The 20,308-nt window shown below is 39.8% G+C and overlaps 1 long non-coding RNA gene across 1 annotated transcript; it reads right to left on the bottom strand.

Moving 5' to 3' along the window:
* Positions 1-2,842: 2,842 nt before the first annotated feature.
* Positions 2,843-14,807, bottom strand: LOC140508121 (uncharacterized). Its single transcript, XR_011968301.1, has 4 exons — positions 14,647-14,807; positions 11,231-11,308; positions 10,467-10,590; positions 2,843-3,309 (listed from the first exon to the last, which is right to left on the bottom strand). It is a non-coding gene; the product is annotated as an uncharacterized lncRNA (long non-coding RNA).
* Positions 14,808-20,308: the final 5,501 nt, after the last annotated feature.

Genomic DNA, 20,308 nt, shown 5'->3' on the forward strand with positions numbered 1-20,308 from the left:
GTGGCAGAGACTGAACTTTGGGAAGCCTTGTATTTTTCAGGGAGAGTTGAGGCAGTAAAGAAGCCACCTTGAATCCCTGAAGAATTTTTTTGAGCTTATTCTATTAATTGTAATTAGAAATCATTAGAAATAGTGAAATCCAAAGTTTGGTTTAACTACACCCACAAGAAGCAAAGAAGTGGATGAAGGTTACCTATTGAACAGATAAAACACAAAATTAGATGGTTTACCTGTAGAGCTTGTCCTCTGGTATATTAGGATCATAGACAGATATTTCATATGGAAAATAAATTAAATCTTGCTTTAAACAGAATGAAGAGATTAATGACTTTGGTGAGTCCAAACATTTCTCTGAAACAAAGGGCTGTCTTTTAATAGTAACAATCTACTCCTGTTTTTGTGATTCTGTGAACCATGGAAGGCTGTGATCTCTGAAGAATTAGAAAGAATGTGTCATTCAGAGGGTAATGGAGAGATAAAAATGGAATGAAAAAAGACTGTCAGAATAACAAAGAGGTGGAATAAAGGATATCATCCAATAAACGTTTGCCAGAAAAATAAAATGGGCTGGTCATGTGAGAAGAACAAGAAATGGACAACCTGTGCATTCTGCTGGTGTCCTTGTGATATCAAGAACCACATCTGGGAAACATGCATGGGTGCGCTATAACCTACATAAATGGAAGGAATATTCACTTTAATGAGACCACAGGAGATTTGAGTTTGGTTCTCAGAAGGATATGTTTGCTATTTCTACCTTTTCATCATAATTTATGTGTTCTTCATATCCAACTTGTGGTCAGTCTTTGCCTAAATTCTGTATGTTGCTGACAAATGAGTAGTTAATCATATCTAGTATTAAAAATATTCCATTTAAATCCTTCATTTCTTTCCTGCTTATCTTTCTTTTAGATTCATCTAAGTCAGAAAAAGGTGTCATGAATTCTCTAACAGTCTCCGAAGTATTATTTAGATTACCCACAGTTTGAATAGTTTATCTTTTAAGTTCTTGGATGTTAAACCATTCAGTTACTACATGTACCTATATATGTTTATGTATATGTATATAATATATAAATATGTAGTTATAATGTGCCATGTTTTTAAGTATGATATAGTTTCCTTGTTTGTCTTTCTTAATCATTTGTTGGAGAGATTCAAACAGTGGATAAAGTACTGAACCTGGAGTCAGCAAGACATGAATTTAAATCCCACCTAAAACACTTACTAGCTGTGTGACCCTAGCCAGATCACTTAATCTACCTCAACTGAAGTCTCCTCATCTGAAAAACGAGAATAGTAGTAACAGCGCTTGCTTTTCAGGGTGTTGTGAGGATCAGATAAGATAAGTGCAAAGTGTCACAAAAGCTTAGATTCCTGTAACAGTATTCGCTATTATCATATTGACAGAACACCTAGGCAGCTAGATGGCACAGTGGATAGGGCACTAGACCCAGAGTCAGCAAGACACGCGTTCAAATGTGTTCTGAGGTACTTACTAGCTATGTGACCTTGGGCAACTTGCTCCACCTCTGTTTGTCTCAGTTCCACAACTGTAAAATGGGTGTAAGAACAGTGCCTACTTCCCAGGATTTTTGTGAGACCCAAATGTGGCATTATTTGTAAAGTGAACAAGTTTTCCAGTCACCTAGAGATTATTTCCACAGGAAAACATCAGCTGAAGTAGAATATGAGCTGACAATAAGGCCAAGAGTGAGTTTCTGTCTATGGAACCCGGGACCCAGGAACTTCTCACAAGGGGCCCACACCACATAGGGTCCAATCACAGTGACTGCTGCGACTTGCTGTAGTTCTGGTTTATTCTGAGTAATATTCAAATATGGCATATCTATGTGCACACACCTCATATGAAGTCTTCAAGTACAATGTTGATGTAGTTCCAAACCGTGCCACTTGCATCCCAGTTATCCTCATCCCCTTCATCTTATTTGGTCCCCTCCCTTAGATTCTTAGACTTTATTGCTAGGGCCCTTGGATTTTATTTAGTTATTTTTAGTTTTCAACGTTCACTTGTATAAGATTTTGAGTTTAAATTTTCTCCCCCTCTATACCCCCCCACTCTCAGTTGGTATGTAATCTAATACAGGCCATACCTATACAACAATATTAAACATATTTCCACATTATTCATGTTGTAAAGAAAAATTAGGACCAAAGAAAGGAAAAAAGAGGAAAAATAGCCTGCTCTGATCTGCATTCAGACTCCATAGTTCTTTCTCTGGATGTGGGCAACATTTTCCATCATGAGTCTTTTGGAATCTTAGATCACTACCTTGCTGAAAAGAGCTAAGTCTATCAACATTGATCATTGCAAATACTGCTGTTACTGCGTACAATATTTTCTTGGTTCTACTCGCTTTCCTTAGCTCACTCGCAGTTCATGCAAGGTTTTTCTAAAGTTCACCTTCTCATCATTTCTTATGGAACAATAGTTTTCCATTACATTCATATACTACAACTTGTTCAACCATTCCCTGATGGAAGGGCATCCCCTCAATTTCCAATTCTTGGCCACCACAAAAAGACCTGCTGTAAGTGTTTTTCTACATGTGGGTTCTTTTCCCATTTTTATGATCTCTTTGAGATACAGCCCTAGAAGTGGTATCACTGGGTCAGAGGGTATGCTCATTTTTATAGCCCTTTGAGCAGTTACAAACTGCTCTCCAGAATGACTGAATCAGTTCCAACTCCAGCAACAATGTATGAATGGTCCAATTTTTCCACATGTTCTCCAACATTTATCATTTGCCTGTTTTGTCATGTTAGCCAATCTGATAGGTGTGAAATGGTACCCCAGAGTTGTTTTAATTTTCATTTCTCTAATCAATGCCCCTTGGTTTTTATAGGTGAGCTTTCACCCTATCCTCTCCAGAATCTGACAGTCACATCACAGCAAAAGCAAAACAAAAGAAAATAAAAGAGAAAATAAAGGAGTTTCCATTCTTATGGGGGGAGACAACACACAGAGGAAAGATCTAGAATCTCTGTCCTTTCTTTCAGGCACTCTTTTCCCCTCAGGGTCGCCAAACCTCCCAATTACATACCACTCTGGTTTGGCCTCCACTTAGCAAAGACTTAAAGTTGAGGTTGCCCGGAGGACTACTCTTTATCATTCGAGGTGACTCCTCTTCTAGATTTTCTGTTCTCTCACTGAAGGGTTTTAATCATTTATTCATCTCTTGCAGAGGATGCATGGATGAATGCTTTCTCTGTAACACACATGATACGCAGGAATCCCCTTTTGTGTATAGAATGTCAGATAGCTGAACTTTTGAACTTGGAGTCACCCTGTAGGAAGCAAAGAAGGTCAGTACTATTAAGAAATCTTCCTTCTCTGTTATAAGGCTAGACTTCAGGACCATCATGCCTAGCAATTTGTCCTTCCCCTCTAACTAAGTGGTAAGGTTGTAGGATCATTATCCATTAGCTGTCCTCTTGGGACATGTAGGTGAACATGAGCAGCTCAAATGTCCTCCAGGAAATGCTTTCACCCATCACCCATCATCTTTTGGACTGGGAAAATTCCCCCTAAGCATTTGTTAAAATCTACTGTGTGCCAAATCCTGTTCTGAATGCTGGGGTGAGCTCTTTTTCCACAGGAACAACATGCACACACTCCCAATTTTGCAGGAAAGATAACAGGATGGAACTGGTTCCAACCAAAGCCATGACTTGGTAGAATCAGGTCTCTGACTAGGTAGAAAGAAGATTTTACCTATGTTTCATAAGCTGTTTATTATTAACCCACACACCCCCAGGGTGGAGCAAGTTGATTTGAATGCACATGCAATGCATGACAAGGTAGAGGGAGCATATCTAGGAGAAAAACATGGAACAGGCAGTTCAGGAAGTTGTATCTGGCCAATGGGGGCAGGGGAGGGGAATTTGAATTGGGGAGAGTTAATGCCTAGCCTTGTATTTGTCTTAACAAGTGTGCTCCGTTAGGCGGTTACCCATTTGCAAGGATGTAAAATAAAATCTTTCTTGGATTCACTAATGACCATATGGATTTTTTGGTAAGATGATTGCTTCTTACAAAATGGGGGCTTGTCTGGGATCCAGAAGAAGGGAGCAGCCAGCATGAGGGCTGGGATGTGGCTCATTGATTTTAATGGCCTGAATATTGAGGGTGAGCATTTCCCCTCTTCAACATCCCAAACCTAATTTTGGAGTCCCTGTGAATCTAGGAATGTGGGTAAAGTAATAGGCACATATCCGTGGCAAACAGGCAATTTTCTGAACAGATCAAAACAAGAAAATTAGAATATTAAGTATTAATTTGATAGTTGGACCATCCCATGGGTTTGAGAGGGGTTCTGGTGAAGGTGCACCTCCAAGATAGCAACCAGAAGTGGGTGGGCAATTCAGGAGCCTGTCTATTGAAGAGAACACAAGGGAGAAGTCACAGTGAAGTTGTAAGGGTAGCGAACAAGTAGAGCAAGGTACCAGCAAAAGGGGCAGGGTCCCTGGTAAAATCCCTCCACATGGTCCCTTAGGGAGGATGTGGAAATATCCAAGTATGTCATTGGTGCTGGGGGCAGAGATCTCTTGGGAAGGATAGCCCTTTGAAATTAGCTAGAAGTCAGTCAGAGTAAATTGGCATGTGACAACTCTGAGTTTTGACTGATCTAATTCTAATTCTAAATTGGTTTACCTTTTAAAATGTCAAAATTAGGTTCACACACACTGTCTTGTCAAGTGTCTTGTCTGTGTGTTTGTGAAATGGTTTATGTTTTGTGGTGAGAGATTTAAAATGCTGCCAGAAAAACCTCTAAGGAACTTCTAACGTCTATGAGAGAAAGCAGAGTGAACTTCTCCAGAGGTTGGGAGGTAGAGCCAGTTAGCAAGCAGCTTTTAGAATTGATAAAGAATCTGAACTCAGGCCACCCAGAGGAAGCAAGCGCTGGGGGGAGGGGTGGGGAGAGGAGCTGGGAGTTTGGAATTCAAGTTTAATTAGATCTCAAAGCTAAAGTTTGTACTTTATGTTTAAATTAAATCAATGTATCTGATATGAGGTAATGTGTTTAAAACTGCAAAAGTAAGGGGTTTTTCTGTCTTTTAAGTGATCACTTTAGGATTTCAGTGACTTGTTTAAAATGCATAATTAATGTTATAAAAGCTCTTTGCAGAGGCTGTGGAGAAATACAGCTCTTTTGATGTGTAAATTATTAGGCATTTAACTCCATCTATGTTCTAAAAGATGCAAAGAAGAGGGACGAAATTGAGGTGAGTATGAAATTGTACAAATTTGGAATATAAGGGAAAGTGGAGGTAGTAGGAGTCTGAAAGATTAGGAAAGACAGAAATAAAGACTTCAGTGAAAATATGGAAGGTAGAAAGGAAAAAGAAGGGTTTGGGGGCATATGGGGATGGGCTGGGCAGCAAGAAGCCCGTGTGCTCTCAGCTACTCCTTCCCCCATCCTTGGCTGGGTGTCCTTATGCCAGCTTCAGTTGGTTTGAGCATGTTAAGAGGGTGTGAGGAAGCTTGATTTTGTTTCAAGTAGAAGGGGTTGAGAATGAAAATTTGTGGCAGCTTTTTAAGGAACTAGAGGAATAGATTATTCAGAGGTGGGAATATAAGGTCACATGTCTTTTTAAGGGAATATATGAAATGGTGGATAATATTTCCTTTTAAGGAGTCAAAAGTATTGGACTTAAAAATAAAAACATATTTTATACATAATTGAAATGTTTACATATTGTTATTTGGCATTAAGAAATTTATTCACTGTGCCGCCCCCAAAAAAGTTTTATTTTTATTTAACTCAGTTTACTGTTCTGTACAGGGACAGTAGTGGAATCCACTTCCCAGGGATTCTGTGGGGATCAAATGACTGTAAAATGCTTGGCATAGAACAGACGCTATCTGAATGTTAACTGCTTAAATTAAATATAATTGCTTCATATTTAGTAACTGTATGTGAGTTTTCTTAGTTGTGAAGTTTATGCCAATAGTGATGAAATGAATGATTTTCTGTGTAAAGCAATTTGGAAACACATCTGACCAAATTAAGGTCATCAGATTGATAATTAATTCATTTTGGTTTCAAGGTTAAATAGATGATAATTGCTCATGGTATTGTTATATTTCTAAATTTTCTTTTATTGTGTGATTTGGTGAACAATTGTATAATCTGTGTTGTTAGAAATACAATTTCTCTTATAACCTGTGTTTTTAGATTAAGAATTGTACTGTTAGAGGAAAAGAAAAATGATGAATAGGTCATTCTGACCATGTATTATAATATTTGAAGTACTATAATTTAAGAAATCATAAAATTCCAATTTTTGTCTCCATTAAAAAGGAAATTGCAATTAAAATGGTTTTGCTATCACTTATGAAATTTATGAGATTGTTAACTAAGCTATTTGGAGTCATTGTTTAAATCAAGTATTTATAAAAGTCTGTTTGTGAAAGGAAACTTGGTAATTATACAAAGAAAAGGCTCTGTAAAATCTCCTCCGTAATTTTTGTCAATTCTGTGCAAGACGTTTTTGTGGTAGAATTTTGTAATGAGTAAATGAGTCCTTATTTCAAACACCTTTTTGAATAGCAACAGGATAAATTGTAAGCTGTTTTTAAGAAAGGGAAATATTTTTATGAAGAAATGTTTTGCAAAATCTTTTGTATGATTTTTAGAAGGCCTGCTAAATTCCCATTTGCAAGCTAATTTGTTGCAATAATTTGATATTGATGACAATTATATCCAAGCCTACTGTGAATTTTGAGTTTCATTCCTAGGTTTGTTGGGTCTTTGGATAAGCCTTCAATGGGTGCTTTCAGAGAAACAGAGTCATTGGTTCGTGCTTTAGGTATCCTAAGAAAAGGTACTAGTTTCATGCAATGCCATTTTTGAAAGAGAAGTGAATGGGATGGCTAAAGGCTTCCTAGCATTTTCTGGAAGTTTTGAGATTGAGTAAAGAGTTTTGAAACAGCTTTCTTGCAATCTCATAATTCCCTTTCCCCACTCCCTCCTCCTTAGTCATGCAGGTTTTTCTGTTAACCCCTCTCATCCCAGATCAGATTAGCAAGAGAGAGTTTACCTTCCCCCACCTGATAAAAGGAAAGAGGGGGAGGGGCAGCTGCTACAGCCTGGAAGTATCCAGGTTCAGAACATAGCACCAGCCCTGGGAAAAGGATGAAGGGAGGATGGGTCCAGGTAAAGGAACCCACCAGTATAATTTTTGTGACTGTTATAGGTGGAGGTCTTCATCTGGAAAAACTGAGAGGACAATCCTAGCCTCAGCCTAGGATGGGATCCTTCTGGGTCAGTTTCTCCATCGTGTTCCTTTGAAAAGGAATGTTTCCCACATCACTGTTCCTGAGTTTGACAGACTGTGATGCTTTATCTAATCATGTCCTTGCTTTTCCTTTTATGGTAAATTTTTGTAATCAAAGTCAGTGATCAGTGAAAGATGTGAGCATAATGCAAGTATGTGAAATCTATCTGAATGGAAAGTCAACCCATATCTCACACAATTGAGTAAATTAGAACTCTTTCATAGTCATGTGAAAGATTAAATCCTTGGAACAGAGCATTCTTTCTGAATGATATGGAAATAATTAGGCAAAGGGAAAAGAACTTTATGAAAAAAAGATACAAATACCAATGTTGAGTCAATATCCCATTGACTAAAGTTGGGATACATTTGAGTTATTGTAATGATGTCTGTTTAAAGGAAATATGGCTGTGTGGAATAAGGTCCTTAAATGTTTCAAAATGATGTAAGAATAATTGAGTATTGGTATATAACTGTTTGAGGGACATAGCTGCTATTCTATTAGTTACTGAAACTGGATCAGAAACATCTTCACTCTGGTGAAAAGAATTTCAGTGCAGTTTTCTCAGAGGGAAGTAAATTGTGGAATACTTTTGCATTGATGGAAACATTAACCTCATTTAAAGTTTGTTACTATTGTGAAGATAATATGTTTATACTATGTGTTATGAAGACCATGAGATCTATGCCTACTTTCCTCTTTCTGGTTGTTCTATACCATTTGGGCATCATCATAGGAGTGTTTACCCATTCTGTGTTCCCAGGCAAGCTGATTGCTATGTTGACTTTGGCAATAATGGAGAGCCACTCCTTTGTCCATTCCATCATCTTAATAGTGGGGGACAAAAGGGTAATGTGGTGGGGCAAATCTTGTTTCAAGTGCTCTGAGAAAGTTGTTAGCATATCCTGAACATTCTTAAGTGAAAAGAATACTCAAAGAACTTTTTTGAGGATCAGAGTAGATTATTAAAGATTATTAGACTCCTATTTGGTCTAACATTATAGGAAAAAATTGAGGAGTACCTATCATCCAGATGATGACTTTTAGTTAACTACTTGCTGAACTCATCCATCACTGGTGATACATCAGTATGTAATGGTCAAAAAGAACCATGCATTGGAGATGTTGTAAAAGTCTAGATTTGCTTGTCAATGGACTTGATCATTTGCTACACTGGAACACTTTTATGGATTCTTTGTGGTGAACTTATTGAAGAACATTAGTAATACAAAATAGGCAGGTCTCTTTTTTCCAATGAACTGCATCATTGAGAGAAATATCCACATTGATGATATCAGAGATTCAGTAGTTCATTGAAATATTTTAACATGGCTCCTAAAGGATATTTTAATATTTTTCATATTTCCTTTTCTTATTATTTCTCTGTTCCCTAGGATGTGGCCAATCTTTCCAAAGTTTCCATACAACACTGAAAAATAGTTATAATCCTTAAAATTCTCATTCAACACTCACCAAATTATAGTTTTTCAAATGTTGATAATCAGATGTCTAACTTGTTTTCTTTTTCTTTTTTGTTGGATTTTTCTAAGTCTGAAAGAAGTCTGATTAGATATCCAAACAATTCTGGGTGTATTATATTGTTTTATGATAATTTAGTTAGTTACACTTGATTTTTTATGTTAGGCCTATTAGTGAATATGTGTTTAACAAGGATATTTTTTCATTATCCATGGCTCTTAAGGCATAATGCTGTCTCTGTATTCATCTCTCAATCATTTCTATTTTTCTGTTACCTTTTCTGATCTTAAGATTGTTAATCTTGCTTTTTTCACATTTTGCTGATGTATGTAAGCAATGTTTCATCTCTTATTTTGACTCTGTATGTTTGAGTGCATTCCTTGCAAATGGCAAATTCTTGGAGTTTGCTTTCTAGTCTATTTTATCATTTCATGGGTGATTTAAACTCACATTCATGGTTATGATATCTAAATCAATCAAACAATAAGCATTTATTATGTACCTACTATATTTTAGGCACTGTACTGAGCACTGAAGGTACAAAGAAAGGGGAAAAAACATTAACGAAACAAACAAAAAACAAAACCCAACAGTACCAATTCTCAAGCTGCTCACACTCTACAACATGCAAATAACTATGTACAAACAAGAGATATACATGATAAATCGGAGATAATTAGTGGAGTAGAGACACTGGCATTAAGAGGGATTGGGAAATGCTTGTTTTTGAAAGTGGTATTTTAGCTGGGACTTGAGGGAAGCCAATGAGTCCAGAGACAGAGATAAAGATGTAGAGAACCAAGCAGTAGGGGACTTTGTTATTGGGAGATGGGAGAAACAGGAATTGTTTGGATATTTAATCAGACTTCCTTCAGACTTAGAAAAATCTAACAAAAAATAAAAGGAAAACAAGTTAGACATCTGATTATCAACATTCGAAAAACTGTAATTTGGTGAGTGCTGAATGAGAATTTTAAGAATTATAACTATTTTTCAGTGTTGTATGGAAACTTTGTAAAGAATGGCCACATTCTAGGGAACAGAGAAGTAATAAGAAAAGGAAATATGGAAGATATTAAAATATCCTTTAGGAGCCATGTTAAAATATTTCAGTGAACTACTGAATCTCTGATATCATCAATGTGGATATTTCTGTCAATGATGCAGTTCATTGGAAAAAAGTGACCTGCCTATTTTGCATTATTAATGTCCTTCAATAAGTTCACCACAATATTATGCTGGATTTCTGGGAGGAACAGTAACAATTTCTGGTGGCACTGGATTGCAGAGTGGAGAGAAATAAGGTGTAAGAAGACTGGAAAGTTAGGAACCAAACAGGTTATGGAGGATTTTGAAAGTCAAACAGAGAAATTTTTATCTGGTCCTGGAGACATTAGGGAACCACAGAGGTTTGTTGAATAGACATATGTATGACATGACTGCTTTAGGAAAATTGTTTTAGCGGCTGAATGGAGGATGGATGGGAGTGAGGAGAGACTGGAGGTAGGGGAACCCTCCAGAAGCTGTTGAAATAATCCTGGGATGAGATGATGAGAGGTCTGCACCAGAGTGGGAGGGGGGCAGCGCCAGAGGAGAAAAGTTTGTTTTTTCTTTCCATGGTTTTTTGGGGTTTTTTTTTGGTTTTCTTTCTATTCTCAGATTTTTTTCTTGTTTTATTTCCTACCTTGTTCTGACAATTCTGATTTTGTCACTGAATTTGGGGGGTATATCTCTTCATCTGTGTCAGAGGTTTGAGTGGCTTGATTCTTTGGTTGCTCTGCTTTTCTTTCCTCCCTCCACTTTGAAGGCTTGAGTTTTCCATTTTTTTCATGTGGGGGGAGAAGAAAAGGGAAAGAAACCAGCATTTATTATACATCCACTAAGTGTCAGGCATTGTCCTAAATTCTTTTCAATTTTCTCATTTTGACCTTCACCATAACCCTGTGAGGTAGGTACTCTTCTGATCATTATCTCCATATTACAGATGAGGAAATGGAGGCAGACATTGGTAAAGTTGTTTATCCAGAGTCACAGAGGTAGTGTCTGAGGTCCAGTCTTCCTGACTCTAGGCCCAGTGCTCTATCCACTGGATAAACAAGCTACCTTTTTGATAGAAAGAGAGAGAGAGGACTCAATGAATTGCCTTTGGATGTAGAACTCTGCTGTGGGAACTGGGGGAAGGTCCTGGATATGTATGCCATCCTCAGTTCCCATCTCTGAGCAGTTTCAATCTTTCCTTGACTCAGTGAACAGAGTCACTCTTTCTCTGAGCCTGGAGCTCATGGCAAAGTGCCCTTGCATGGGGCTGTGGATTTGGTGAGTCAGGAGATGCTGAATGGGAAAGAATTTGAAGTTTCATGGATGGCCTCAGGAGAGAGAGATATCTTGTGATTTATCATCTCTTTTACTCATTGATTTTCAAAAGAATTTGACCCGTTGCCTACTTACCTGCAGAATTGGGTGGATATTTGGTATGAGTAGGAGAGGTAGCAGAAGACTTACTAGGTCTGAGCCCACCTTGAACATCTGAGGAGGGGGAAGAAAAGGGAACAACCATTTATTAAGGACCCACTATGTGCTAGGCACTTTGAAAATATCATCTCATTGGATCTTCCCAACACCCCCGGGTGGTAGAAGCTATTATTATCATCATTTTACACTTGAGGCAGCTGAGGCAGACAGAGGCAAAGTGACTTGATCAGGGTCTTAGAGTTAGTACATGTCTGAAATTGGATTTGAACCCCAGTTTACTGACTCCAGCCCCAGGCTTGATCCACAGTGATCACCAATGCCCACAAGGAGGGGCATGTGAATTCTCTCCTGGGGTTTAAGTTCTTGGCTAGTAACTAGAAAGGAGTGACTCTTCAGCATTTGATCAGGTTTTGTGGGCATCTTCTTTTTTGTATTACATTATACCTCAAGCTTACGAGATCCCCACAAGTGAGGGCAACAGGATCCCCTACATTCCTCATAGTTCTCAGTCTTACAGCGAATATATGCCAGAATATAGCACTGTTACTTTTCCCTTCTGTAATCAGCCCCATGTCATTTGATTAACCCAGCCCATTTGTCCCAGGGGAAGCTGGGAGATAGCAAGGCCAATGAGGAGGATACAAGGATGACACCTCAAAGTCTTTGGGGACATTAGGTGCTCAAGTGCTAGGGGACAGTGCAGGTAATATTAGCAACATGGCACAAGCTATCAGAGAGTTGAAGAAAGACCCCTAAGAATGATCCAAGGAAGGGATGTGCCTACTCAGACTTCCCTTTATTCTCCCATAAAGGGGAATCTGGAGCTCTTTGGGGCATCCAAGACTTATTATCTTGTTTGTAGATAGTTGCTTGCCTGTTGTATCTCCTACTAGATCATGAGCTCCTTGAAAGCAGACATTGGTTAAGTTACTTATTTTTGCTTAATAAAAGTGTGATTAAACTTAAACAAAATCATACTTGATTTATTTTAACATTCATTTAAAATGATTAAACTTGGGGGTGGAGCGAAGGTGGTGGAGTAGAAGCAGAGACTTTCTAGAGCTCTCCCCCCAAGCCCAGCCAAATGCCTGTAAAAATGATTCTAAACAAATTCTGGAGCTGCAGAACCCACAGAATGAAGGGTGAAGCAAATCTCCAACCCAAGACAGCCTGGAAGGTTGAAGGGAAGCATCTATTGCGCTGCACTGGGAGCAGAGTGAATTTCAGTGTGGGCCAAGTCACCACAGACAGGACCTAACCAGGCTGGTGCGGGGACTGAATCTCTGGCACCTGTAGTGGTTTCTGGACTTCGCAACACCAAAATGCCAGGAACAAATTGGAAGGTCAGCAGAAAAAACTTTCCAGACCTGTCTCAGAGAGTAGAGTGGTCTGGTCACAGCCCCAGGGTGGCAGAAGGGGTGGAGGAGTCTGCAGCAGACACAGCAGGGGAAGATGCAGTGTCTGTTTCTGGAGCTCTAGGCCCACAGATTGTGGGAGGATCAAGTGATTGATAGTACTTTCCTCATCTCTACTGGAAGCAGAAAACTACCTTGAGAAAGAGCTCAAAAGTCAAGTAAATGGCTAGAGAAATGAGCAAAAACTCAAAAGAATCAGACTGTAGACTTTTACTTTAGTGACAAGGAAGACCAAAATATACAAACAGAAGACAGCAAGTTCAAGGCTCCACCATCCAAAGCCTCCCAGAAAAATATGAATTGGTCTCAGGACATGGAAGAGCTCAAAAAGGATTTTGAAAATCAAGTAAGAAAAGTAGAGCAAAAATTGGGAAGAGAAATGAGAGCGATGCAAGAAGATCATGAAAAATGACTCAATTGCTTGCTAAAGGGGACCCAAAAATGCTGAAGAAAATAACACTTTAAAAATAGACTAACCCAAATGGCAATAGAGATCCAAAAAACCAATGAGGGAGAAGAATGCCCTACAAAGCAGAACTGGCCAGATGGAAAAGGAAGCCCAAAAGCTCACTGAAGAAAATAATTCCTTAAAGATTGGAATGGAGCAAATGGATGTTAATGACTATAAGAAATCAAGAAATTAGAAAACAAAACCAAAGGAATGAAAAAGTAGCAGACAATGTGAAATATCTCATTGGAAAAACAACTGACCCAGAAAATAGATCCAGGAGACATAATTTAAAAATTATTGGGTTTCTTTAAAGCCATGATAAAAAAAGAGCCTAGACCTCATCTTTCAAGAAATTGTGAAGGAGGGAGGAGCCAAGATGGCGGAGTAGAAAGATACACAGATGCTTAACTCTTACCCCACAGCCCATAAAACACCTGTAAAGAAGAACTCGCAACAAATTCTAGAGCAGCAGAAGCCACAGAACAATGGAGTGGGGGAGATTTCTGTTCCAGAGAGATCTGAAAAACTGACGGGAAAGGTCTGTCTTGCACTGGACCTGGAGCAGAGCCCAACCCTGCCTTGGCCACGCAGTGCCAAGCGAAGCAGATCCTCAGATCCGAGCAGGTTTCAGGGACAGAATCTGCAGCGGCAGTGCAGATTCCCTCAACCCACAGGTGTCAAAGGTCAGTGAGAGGGTCTTTTTGGCTGTCCAAGCAGGGAGCGGGGTGTCTCCATAAGTCAGGTCCCCTCGGGAGGCAGCAGTAGAGGCAACAGTGGACAGGGGGCTCCCAAAACAGGCAGTAGCCCGCATCCGTTGTTGAAGGTCTCATCATAAACCCCCAAGGGAACTAAGCCCCGTGAGGCAGCCCTGCTCCCACCTGAGCAGCTGAACTTAATCTCACACTGAATAGCAGCCCCACCCCTGCCAAAAACCCCTAAGGCTTGGGAGCAGCATTTGAATCTCAGCCCCTAAGTGCTAGCTGGGCAGAACTGGAGGCGAGGTGGTTGTGGAGAGGAAACTCAGAAGTCAAGTAACTGGCTGGAAAAATGCCCAGAAAAGGGAAAAAAAATAAGACCATAGATGGTTACTTTCTTGGGGAACAGGTATCTCCCCCCATCTTTTCCGAGGAGGAAGAACAAGGCATACTGTCAGAGGAAGTCAAGGCCCCTGCCTCCAAAGGGGGCTTAAACTTGGCTAAAGCAATAGAAGACCTTAAAAAACAGTTGGCAGCTTACTAAAGGAAAACCAAAAAAATGCTGAGGAAAATAACAACTTTAAAAAGAGGTTAACTCAATTGGAAAAAGAGATCCAAAAAGCCAACGAGGAGAAGGAGGTTTTAAAAAGCAGAATTAGCGAAATGGAGAAGAAGGTTCAAAAGCTCACTGAACAAAATAATTCTTTGCAAGGAAGAATTGAGTCCAGGGAAATGAATGATTATGAGTTAAACCAAGAAGTTAGTAAACAAAACCAAAAATTTGAAAAAGTAGAAGATGAGGTGAAAGAACTCATTGTAAAAACAACTGACCTGGAGCAGCAGCGGGTCTGCAGATCCCTCAACCCACAAGCGCCAAAGGTCAGTGATGGGGTTTTTTCAGCTGGCCAGGAAGGGAGAAGGGCCTTCCCATAGCTCTGGCCTCAGACAGCAGCACCCAGAGGCCACACCAGGCAGGTGGCAGCAGCTGTCATGGCAGCCCCTACAGCAGCCCACATCCATTGTTGGATCGTAAAAGTCCCTGGGGGCACTGAGGAGCTGAATATTACCTCAGCCCTGTGTAGAGGCCCTGAGGGAGCTGGTCTTTGTCTCACACTGAATGGTGGCCCTGCCCATCCAGCTTATGTGAAAATCAGCCCCCAGCACTGACTTGGGGGTACTGGAGGCTGGGTGGCTGTGGAGAGGAAACTGATATGATTCTGGACACAAAAATCTCTACCTGTCTCCAGATCAGTGTACACGCTTGATTGTGCCACCTTGGAGGAACTGAGATCTTACAGATTCCCAGAGTAAACCCTACTCTTGACAAAGGAATAAGAATATAGAAGGTTACTTTCCTGGTGAACAGATATCTTCTCCCATCCTTTCTGATGAGGAAGAACAACACTTACCATCAGGGAAAGATATAAAAGTCAAAGCTTCTATATCCCACACGTCCAAAATAAATATTCAGTGGTCTCAGGCCATTGAAGAGCTCAAAAAGGATTTTGAAAATCAAGTAAGAGAAGTGGAGGAAGAACTGGGAAAAGAAATGAGAGAGATGCAAGAAAAGCATGAAAAGCGGGTCAACACCTTCCTAAAGGAGACCCAGAAATATGCTGAAGAAAATAACACCTTTAAAAATAGGCTAACTCATTTGGCAAAAGAGATTCAAAAAGCCAATGAGAAGAATGTTTTAAAAAGCAGATTTAGCCAAATGGAAAAGGAGGTTCAAAAGCTCATTGAAGAAAATAGTTCTTTAAAAATTAGAATGGAACAGATGGAGGCTAATGAGAAACCAAGAAGTCACAAAACAAAACCAAAAGAATGAAAAAAATGGAAGATAGTGGGAAATATCTCGTTGGAAAAACAACTGACCTGGAAAATAGATCCAGAAGAGACAATTTAAAAATTATGGGACTACCTGAAAGCCATGATCAAAAAAAGAGCCTAGACATCATCTTTCATGAAATTATCAAGGAAAACTGCCCTGATATTCTAGAACCAGGGGGCAAAATAAATATTGAAAGAATCCACTGATCACCTCCTGAAAGAGATCCAAAAAGAGGAACTCTTAGGAACATTGTGGCCAAATTCCAGAGTTCCCAGGTCAAGGAGAAAATATTGCAAGCAGCTAGAAAGAAACAATTCAAGTATTGTGGAAATACAATCAGGATAACACAAGATCTAGCAGCCTCTACACTAAGGGATCAAAGGGCATGGAATATTATATTCCAGAAGTCAAAGGAACTAGGACTAAAACCAAGAATCACCTACCCAGCAAAACTGAGTATAATACTTCGGGGAAAAAATGGTCTTTCAACGAAACAGAGAACTTTCAAGCATTCTTGATGAAAAGACCAGAGCTGAAAAGAAAATTTGACTTTCAAACACAAGAATCAAGAGAAGCATGAAAAGGTAAACAGCAAAGAGCAATCATAAGGGACTTACTAAAGTTGAACTATTTACATTCCTACATATTGTCTTTCCATGTAGGAATGTTGGTGGGATTACACACACACACACACACACACACACACTCATACTCATACCCATACACACACACAGACATAGAGAGAGAGAGAGAGCACAAGGTGAATAGAATAGGATGGGATCATATCTTTAAAAAAATGAAATTAAGCAGTGAGAGAGAAATATATTGGGAGGAGAAAGGGAGAAATGGAATGGGGCAAATTATCTCTCATAAAAGAGGCAAGCAAATGACTTTTCAGTGGAGGAAGAAAGGGGGGAGGTGGCAGAAAAAACATGAAGCTTACTCTCATCACATTTGACTAAAGGAAGGAATAAAATGCACACTTATTTTGGTATGAAAACCTGTTTCACAGTACAGGAAAGTGGGGGAGAAGGGGTAAGCAGGGTGGTGGGGATGATGGAAGGGAGGGCAATGGGAGGAGGGAGCAATTAGAAGTCAACACTCTTGGGAAGGAACAGGATCAAAAGAGAGAATAAAATAAATGGGGGGCAGGACAGGATGGAGAGAAATATAATTAGTCTTACACAACACCACTATTATGGAAGTCATTTGCAAAACTTCACAGATATGGCCTATATTGAATTGCTTGCCTTCCCAAAGGGATGGGTGGGGAGGGAGGGAGGAAGAGAAGTTGGAACTCAGTTTTAGGAACAACTGTTGAGTATTGTTCTTGCAACTAGGAAATAAGAAATACAGGTAATGGAGCATAGAAAGTTATCTTGTCCTACAGGACAAAAGAGAAGATGGAAATAAGGGAAGGGAGGGATGTTAGAAGGGAGGGCAGATTGGTGATAGGGGTAATTAGAATGCTTAGCGTTTTGGGGTGGGGGAGGGGAGAAATGGGGAGAAAATTTGGAACCCAAAATTTTGTGGAAATGAATGTTGAAAACTTAAATAAAAATAAATTTTTAAAAAGGAAAAAAAAGGAAACTCCAAATGGTATCACAAAAAAGTCAGATATGATTGAATAGAATCTAACAACAATGAATATGACAGGTATGAGTAGGGAATCTCTCTATATAGCATGGCATGGACATCTATGACCTGAAGTTTGTTCTACCTATTCCTGTAGTAGAAGGGTAGTACTAACACTACTCAAAGCCTAGGTGAATTGGGGGTTGCAGGCAGGAACTTGGACTGCTAATATTGGGGAATCATTTCTCCAGTCTTCAAGCGGAGTGTTGGGCTGAAATTATGACTGTCATTCCTCAAATATGTCTAATTTGGGGTAGGATAGGTTCAGAACTAAATTCACTTCTATAATCCATCTTAAGGAGGGAGTGTAGTCATTAACTTACTGTTACCAGCTTATTCTTTACCCGCAAATACTCATTACACAAAAGACTATCACAAATGTCAAATAGCAAGGAACCCCATTTATCCAAGAAAATACCAAACAGAAATTAGAAAAATTACATAGATTACAATCTATTACAGAATACACAAGATTGTGGGCTCTTTACCTGGGAATAAATAAAGCTATCAACTGAGAGAGACAGAATGATGAGGGGTATAGGGAAGGAGCCAGGAAAGGAAGGAGAAGGAAGGAGGGAAGGAGGAGGAGTAGTGGAGAGACAGACAGACAGAAAGACAGAGAGGAGAGTGAGAAACAGAGAAAACAGACCTATATTTTTTGCTTCATTGGAAGATCTTTAAGTACTGGGGGTCCATAGTATAAAGTTTGCCTTTGACCTAGAAACCCTGAATAACCACCCTTCAGTGTTTCATCTTTGGGAGGATGTGCTCTGGGTAGGAAGAGAAATCTAGAAGTTTTGTCCAGACCCAGTTTGGACAGCATGATGCACTGAGGGAATTGTGAAAGTTTTTACCTTGATGATTTTGGTTTCTCACCAGAAGGTGAGGGGGGTGACTGCTAGTTAACTCAAGGTCTCAGCTCCTTTCAGGGAGTGCTCTTTAGGGTATGGGAAGCCCTGTAGGCCCAAGTTTCTTTCTGAGATAGAAAGCTGGATTTTCTTTGTCTTTCTATTTCTTGGATTCCAATCCACTTAACAAACATCTATTCATTGCTTAACGTGTGCCAGGCATCATGTTAAGTCATAGAGATACAAAGAGGAGCCAAACCAGCCTCTGCCCTCAAGAAGCTCAGAGAGCAGTGGTGGAGGAGACCATGTAAAAAGGATTACATATAAAGAAGATAAACCAGAGTAAATTGGAGATGATCAGCAGAGGGAAGACATTACCATTAAGGGGGGTTGGGAGATGTTTATTTTCAAAGGTCTGCATCATTCTGTTGGGGGACAATTGTGTTTTTCATGTGTACATGTGGTGTGGCCAAATCTCTTCCCATGCCAACTGCTGTGAGACTCTTTCCTGTCAGGCATTCAACACAAGAGCAGGGTGCTTATGCTTCCCAGGTACTCCCAAGGACCATCATGGATCGACACCTGAACAACATGTTCAAAAACAATTGTCAAAAGATGAAAACAATTTAAACAGGGATGAGCAGAGCAGAGGCCTGCCCAGTGAAAGTTCACTGAGCACACACAGTGTATTAAGAGCGATAGAATCCCATTTAGATTGATGTAATGACTGCTTCCTGTCTGCTTAAGAGTTATGAAGACAGGGACTTCTGAAAGGTTGCCCAACCAGAACTGGATACACATCCAAAGGAACTAGATGGCCAGAGATTCCCCCCATCTCTTTCCTGACTTTCTTTGGTTGAACAAGACAAGGGATGCTCTGATGTTCCAGGTGGAAAGAGATTTGAGAGCTTAGCCTATGCCACCCACTCTGCTGCCAGTGACCCAGCTCCCCATCTCAGCTTCTTTGTCTGTTCTCACGACAACTTCTTGGTAAATATTCTTTTAAAAAGTCTAACTGATATTAACCAGCTGAATGATACGGGGCACTATGAAATGGTATTAAGGAGATATTAAGGAGCACTAAAATGATACTCAATTGTTATTAGCACTGGGTAGTTAAAAATATTCCAGAATAGGGTCTCACACTGAGAATATTAGAAAAGACCCCATAATCCATCAAGGATATCTCTAGAACCCTGATGGGGAAAATGTAGCAAGCATGGACAATCCTGTCACTAGTATGAGAGGGAGTCACCACATGACTACAGGGGCTACCTGGACAAAGTCATAATTTCCCCATACAATTTAATTCAATGTTTTAATCCCTGACCATGCAATTAATTCAGAGAGTAAGAGGGTTTAAACCTAGAAAATGCAAAGCTGACCTTTTTTATGCAGATATGCATGATTCCATGCTGAAGGGTTGTGGCACCTTGGGAATTTCAAGGCCCTGGATACTTCTGACCATGGGAGACATAGGGACGACAGGATTTGGTGCTTTCACGTGGCACACGGAAACCTGAGCCATCTTCACTCCCCTGCTAGCTCTCCCACCCTCCAACAGTGCCAGGGGACAAGGTGCTGCATCATTTGCAAAGGAGACATAGCTTTTGGCTCACTCTTCCTTTGATTCCCCAATGTGGCAAATGCTCCTGTTCTCTAATTACCCTGACAGGATAGAGGGATAGATAGCAATCTTCTACCAGACCAGACTGGGCCTCAGTCAAAAAGTTGGTAGACTTATGTTTCTCTCTCTCTGTTTTTTTTTTGACATTTATTGACTTATTATCTATATCCTCACATTCTTCACTATTACTGACAACTCTTGAAGGCAAATTAGGCTGGGGGAGAATAGTCAAAGTGAAGAAATAGAAACTGCCTTTCATTTGCATCTGAACAAAGAGCAACTTGCCTCTCAATCAGGAATAACATGGAATTTCCCATCTGGCCACATTCTGGGCTAAAATCACTCCCTGGTTTATTGTCAAAGGGAGAGTAGCAGGTCTCCTGAATGTGGCCGAAGCTCCATTTCATAATAGAGTTGGGTACTTTGTGGGCAAAGAGGGAAGCCGTGGTTACAAAGGCAAAGAAAATTATCATTTCAGAGATAGACATATTACATTGGCTGGGAAAACATTTCACTTACAATGCTTTGAAAGATATTATCTTTGCTGCAGAC

The sequence above is a fragment of the Notamacropus eugenii genome, chromosome 5 (genome assembly GCF_028372415.1).
Source record: "Notamacropus eugenii isolate mMacEug1 chromosome 5, mMacEug1.pri_v2, whole genome shotgun sequence".
Lineage (NCBI taxonomy): Eukaryota > Metazoa > Chordata > Mammalia > Diprotodontia > Macropodidae > Notamacropus > Notamacropus eugenii.